We start from the raw sequence: 6,000 nt of genomic DNA on the forward strand, positions 1-6,000 counted from the left end.
AGATCCAGCAGTCCAACAACTAAATTTTTTCTAATCAACTTTGACATGGTATGCATGCTTACATGTCCTAATCTACTATGCCATAACCAACTATCATTTTCAGTATTTGCTACAAAACATATTTCACAATCCATTTCAAGATCCTCAAGAAATACAACATACATATTCTTTAATCTTCTTCCTATAAATGAGACTTTATTAGTGCTTATGTCTATCACTTCACATTTAGTTGAGTTAAAACATACCTTAAATCCTTTATCACACAATTGACTAATGCTCAATAAATTATGTTTCAAACTTTTAACCAACAAGGAGACTTTCAGATAGCACAGATGTGGGGATTACATTTCCAACAGGGAATACCAATTGCTCCTAAATTAATATCTTGGCATAAACCATTGATAGGTGAGTTCAAGTTAAATGTCGATGGTAGTTCTAAAGATGCATTTCAGAATGCTGCTGGTAGGGGACTCCTTCGGGACCATACAAGTAACTTAATTTTTGGTTTTTCTGAAAATTTTGGACCTGCTAATTCATTACAGGCAGAATTAATGGCTTTACATTGAGGTTTGTTACTATGTATTGAGTACAATGTCTATAGCATTTGGATAGAAATGGATGCGAAAATAATTGTACACATGATACATAAGGGACATTAAGATTCATATCAAACTCGATATTTGTTGGCCTCCATCCGCAAATGCTTGAGTGGGCTCACTTTTCGATTATCACATATATATATATAGAGAGAGGAACCAAGCTACTAACTATCTGTCTAATCAAGGACATGCGCATCACTACTTGCAGGTATTTGAACAAGCTGAAGGTAAGCTTAGAGGAATTCTTAGGTTAGACAAATTAAATTTGCCTTATGTACGCTTTAAATAAATGTAAAGGAGTAGTACTCCTAATTTATTTTTATTCATTTTACGTTAGTAATTACTTAAACTCTTGTAACAGGAAAGTGTTTCAATTTTATGTTTGCATTCACAAATATGCACATAAAATTACATTTTCCTCATTACATGTTTTTCTTAACTCTTCTCAATCTCATGTAATTCTAGAGGTTCAGTTTATGCCCCCCTCCCTAATGTACTTAATTTTTTCAATTATTAATAAAATAATTATAGGGTAGCTAGATCCTGCGGGAATTTTCCAACATAAAAAAAAAAAACCAACAACACATGACTAATTTGAGTTAAAGAGTTCTTACCAACCATTCTTATGCCATGAATTCTACCTTTTGAATCATCACCAAAGGATACGGTTCTTCTCTTTTTCTTGTCTAGTTGTGCAAATAGCATTTCATTTCCTATCATGTGCCTTGAGTAGCCACTGTCCATATACCAAGGCTGCTTCTTCTTGAGTTGAGCTCTTGAACATGTATCTTTTGAGTGCAACTCAACTTACAAAACAAATATTTAGTTTTTCTTTATAGTACCCATACCTTGATGGGTCCTTGATTGTTAGCAGCAACATAGGATTCTTTTGGAACCCATATTTTTTTTATGTTTTGCACATTTCTTTTTCTATTACAATCATAAGATAAATGGCCAAGTTTATCACAAACATAACACCTAGATGATGCATTAGTAGAATTTTTCCTGTTGTAAACATTTTTTTTAGAGTTTCATTTTTTAAACTTTTGAGTGCAGCATTTTCTTCACTTAGCTTTTGTATGATTTCAGTTTTGCTTTTCAATTCCAATTTTAGATTTTCAAAATCTATTTTTGAGTGCTCCAATTCAATTTGTAGAAAATTTCTTTGTTCAAAAATAGAATCAAAGTCATGTTTATTCTTTTCCAAATTTAATTCTAGAGATGCAAATTTTTTCTTTAAAATCTTGAATTTCAAAACAAGTTTCTCAAATTCATCATATAAACATTCATATTTTTCATGAAGTTCATCAACAGAAATATTGCAAGGGGATGAGGATACCTCAGATTCATCATCCCGTGCCATCAAACACAGGTTTGCTCTTTCTTCAACTTTTTCTTCCTCAGCTTCAGAACTTGAAGTATCACTGTTTGACCAAATAACTGCCACCGTTACCTTCTTTGATTTCTTATTTCTCTTTGGAGTTTCTTCTTTCAGTAAGGGCATTCGACTCAAAATGTCCAGGCTTCTTGCATTTGAAGCAGGTTAGTTTTTCCTTCTTGTTGGAGTCATTTTTGTTTCTGGTTCTCCATGAACAACCTTGATCTTTTCTAAACCCTCTTCTAGCTAGTCTCTGATTTCTTTTACCCATCAGTTTTTTGAATCTTCTAGTAACCAGTGCTAGTTCTTCATCATCATCACAGGATAGCTCATCCAGTTTTTCTTTAAGAATATTGACTTTTAGGGCGATGCTCTTCTTCTTTTCTCTTACTTCCCTCCTATCTTCATCTTCCTCTTCCTTGAGTTCTAGCTTATGAGTAAGGAGAAAATCACAAATTTCATCCAAAGTTATGACATTTAGGTTCTTTGCTTCTCGGATTGTTGTTATCTTAGGCTTTCAATTCTTAGGTAGGCTTCTAAGAAATCTTTTAACAACTTCATGCTCCGGAATTGGTTTGCCTAGTTGACTTAATTTGTTTGTGATGTTTGTGAATCTATCTAACATGCTGGTGATATCTTCACCAGGCTCCATCTTAAACATTTCATAATTATGAGTTAAAAGGGTTATCTTGGACTCATTGACTTGAGAAGTCCCTTTTATGGATAATCCTAAGTTTATCCCACACCTGTTTTACTATGGTATAGCTTGATACTTTATTGAATTCGGTGGGAGTTAAGGCACAATGCAATGTGTTAATTGCCTTAAATTAGTTTAGACTCTTTTGCTTTTAGCCTTGGTCCATTCAGACCTTGGCTTAGGGATCATCTCATTTGTCACTACATTTAGAGTTGAGGGAATGAATGGTCCATCAATTATGACATCCCACATCTCATAATCAATTGCCCTAATATATATTGACATCCTAGTGCCCCAATAAGGATAGTTAAAGCAATCAAACAGAGGTGGTCTGTTTATTGATTGTCCCTCAGCAACCACTGATTTTTATAGAGCCATTAGGATTCTCCCAAAGGGTGTTAGACCTTAATAACAGGGAACTTGCTCTGATACCATTTGTTGATCTCAAGTAAATGTGCTAGAGGGGGGTGAATAACACTTTTTGGCTCTTGGCAAGATGAGAAACTAATCTAAAAAGCAATGAAAATAAAAACAGAGTAGACAATGCACAGAAATTTATAGTGATTCGATCCAAGACCTACATCCACTACCTGGATTATTCAACAAAAGATTTTCAAACTAATCCACTATGAACGGTGAAATTCACAAGCTTTCACCAAGCTCTTACAATGGCTTTTACCAAGCTCAGCCAAAACCTTTCACAATAGTTTTTACCAGAATCAACTAAAACCCAACACCTAACTTTTTAAGGCTAAGTTAGAACCTATCCTCAATCAAGCAATCCTAGCTTGAATCAATCATTTAGAGTGACTCGCTCACTCTAAGAATACAAGAAGAGAAGTGATAAGAGTGTACCTATGATCACACGGTTGATCTAAGTGGTACAAAGTGAAGTACAGATCACAATTACAAAGATAGGAGTTGAGTGCAGTAAATGAGCAGAGAATATTTGCAAGTTTTTCAACTCTTTTTGTGCTATTGGTAGCCTTCAATACATTTTTAGCCGTTAGAAGTCCCTTTTATACTTGAAAAATCAGCTTTGATGTGAGTTAGATAGTTTTTAACTGTTGGAAATAGTTTGGTATCAATTCTAGCTGTTAATCTGTCTTCTAATGCACAATTCAAATTTTCTGACAGAATGCTCTTAGTCGACTAACTTATGTCTTAGTCAACTAAGTTGTCTCTGTTTTTTGTTTTCAGTTTCTAGCAGTGAGCACTTAGTCGACTAACTTATTTCTTGGTCGACTAAGTTGGTTCTGTAATACTCTTCAGCCTGCCAACTTCTAGTTTGAATCTTAGCTTACTAATTTTTCATTAATCGACTAAGGGGCATCTGTTTTGTTGATCAATTATGACTTCCCTATTCTTATGCTATTTGATATATGCATTTGATTGTTGATTAATTATTTGCACACAATATTTGTCCTGCACACTCAAGTAAAATATTAGACACAAATGAATGAGAATGTTTTATTATCATCAAAAACTAATGAAGCCAACACAATCAGAGGTCACCAACCTTTTTGTCAATTCTTCCCATAGTTCCATCTTATTTCTATCATCAGTTGGCTCATAAACATTCCCAAATCCACATTTCCAATTACCATCCCTAACTCTGCCTTCAATTAGAACATAGTTCCTACACACATTTGAATTTTCCACCTCAAAAAACTCTTCTTTCCACAGATTTATTGAGCCTTCAAAAGCACCATTTTACTCCATACTCATAACTTTGTAATTCCCTCTCCCACCTATAGAGTTAATAATCCGAGAGTCCATTTTTTTAAGCTTAGACTCTTACAACATAACCATGTTCAACTTGACACTATTCAAAAGTTTCTTGACAGCTTTACGTTTCTGTTTCCTACCCAAACCTTTTACATTCCATGAAATTAACTTCATAAAGCACAATTCAACCCCCAACACCGTACCTATTTTCTTGCCTTATGTAGTCATTTCGCCTTGCATCTCTTTTGCAAGCTTTTCAAACTCTTCAATGATAGAATCCTTGTTAGGTAAGAATATAAGACTTAACTTGCTTGCTGCCTCAAAGGTAGCCACCGCTTCCATCTTTACTAGATTGTTTCGAATCTCGATGTAATTTTCTGCAATTGATGCATCAGATTGAATCTCAATATTCTACCCATGTGGCTTCCCATCACTTAAATTTCTCTTCTTTCGATCCTTTTGTAGTGCCCTACCTTTATTGGTCACTTCATTTTTGACCCTCAATTCCAAATCTGATGCACTTAGATCCCCGGTAGAGCTTTCCAAATCTATAATTTGCTGTTGTCCTTCCCCCTTTAAACATTGATTATGAGCCTGATTCTCACAGCACATCTTTCGACTTGGTTCCCAATGTCTCTCTTTTTCCCATTGCCGAATTTTCTCAAAATACTTGTTAAAAACCTACCCACTCTTCAACCCTGTACCTTTATGCATTTAGGATGTGCTTTCCCCACTTTGATTGCACCTTTGGGGATCCCACTTACTTTTCATGAGAGCCATACCCATCTTAGACCCTTTCTCCCATTTTTTTCTTTTCCTCATTCTCTTACTCTATTTTAAACCCATTCTCCTTATACCCATTCTTTCCATGGTTCTTCCTAGGTACTCACCCTTTCTTGATTTTACCTTGCTACCACGTCTCCTCTTCAATTCTTTGTATTTCTTTTTTGATTTCCTCTTGGCAATTAGTGTAAAGCCCGACCTTATAAAATACTATTCATGACGTACATGTGATGATAGCATGATTGTATGCTAGGAGAGTCTCAAAAAATTTACAAAAGTCGGTATTGTACCGAGAGGTACAACAAAGTTGATTTAATCCTCGAATTAGATCAAATAGAAATTTGAAGGTGAGATTAAGATCGTCATAGTCCAAGGATGGCTCAAAATAGTAATTCAGAGTTTGAGGATCAATTTGGAGTCAAATCGAAATTTTCACTATCTAGGGACAAAATGGTTATTTGCCACCTGAGGACAAAATGAAAATTTTAGAAAAGATTTTTTTGACCCCATTTGACTTATTGGAGTATAATTTGACTTATTGGAGTATGATTTGAGGTTTAGAAGTGAAAAATTTTAATTTCGGTATAATTTGGAGTAAAAGGGTAAAATGGTAATTTTGCCACCCCAGGGGCAAAATTGTAATTTTTCACCATCAGGACATTTTTTTCAGCACACGGTCTTCCTTTATCTTCATCTTTGACCCTTGACTAATCATGTGGTGGAGATAAAATGTTTAAATTTTTAAAATTTTAAAAATGGACCAATAAGAAAATGTCATGTGTCAAGCTTAGGATATTTTATTATTTAACTAAAAA

The sequence above is a fragment of the Theobroma cacao genome, chromosome 9 (genome assembly GCF_000208745.1).
Source record: "Theobroma cacao cultivar B97-61/B2 chromosome 9, Criollo_cocoa_genome_V2, whole genome shotgun sequence".
Classification (NCBI taxonomy): Eukaryota; Viridiplantae; Streptophyta; class Magnoliopsida; order Malvales; family Malvaceae; genus Theobroma; species Theobroma cacao.